Source organism: Neopelma chrysocephalum, unplaced genomic scaffold, assembly GCF_003984885.1.
Source record: "Neopelma chrysocephalum unplaced genomic scaffold, ASM398488v2 Primary Assembly neopelma1_95080, whole genome shotgun sequence".
NCBI lineage: Eukaryota > Metazoa > Chordata > Aves > Passeriformes > Pipridae > Neopelma > Neopelma chrysocephalum.
Genome location: NW_020923779.1, coordinates 1 through 484, shown reverse-complemented (window position 1 = coordinate 484; position 484 = coordinate 1).

Below are 484 nucleotides of genomic sequence, written 5' to 3'. Positions count from 1 at the left end.
CCCCCAGGGACACCCCGAACCTGTTGGGGAGACAGGGGGGACAGTGAAGGACAGAAGAGACCCCCAGAGACCCCCCAGCACGGGGGACCCCCCCAGGGACACCTCGAACCTGCAGGGGGACAGGGGGGACAGTGAGACCACCCAGAGACCCCCAGAGACCCCCCCAGGGACACCCCAAACCTGCGGGGGGACAGTGAGACCACCCAGAGACCCCCCAGAGACAGAGGGACCCCCCCAGGGACACCCCGAACCTGCGGGGGGACAGGGGGGACAGTGAGGGATGGGAGAGACCCCCAGAGACCCCCCAGGGACAGGGGGAACAGTATAAGACAGGAGAGACCCCCAGAGCCCCCCCAGAGACCCCCCAGGAACCCCCCGAACCTGTGGGGGGACAGAAGGGACAGTGAGACCACCCAGAGACCCCCAGAGACACCCCAGGGACAGTGAGGGACAGGAGAGACCCCCAGAGACCCCCAGAGACCTC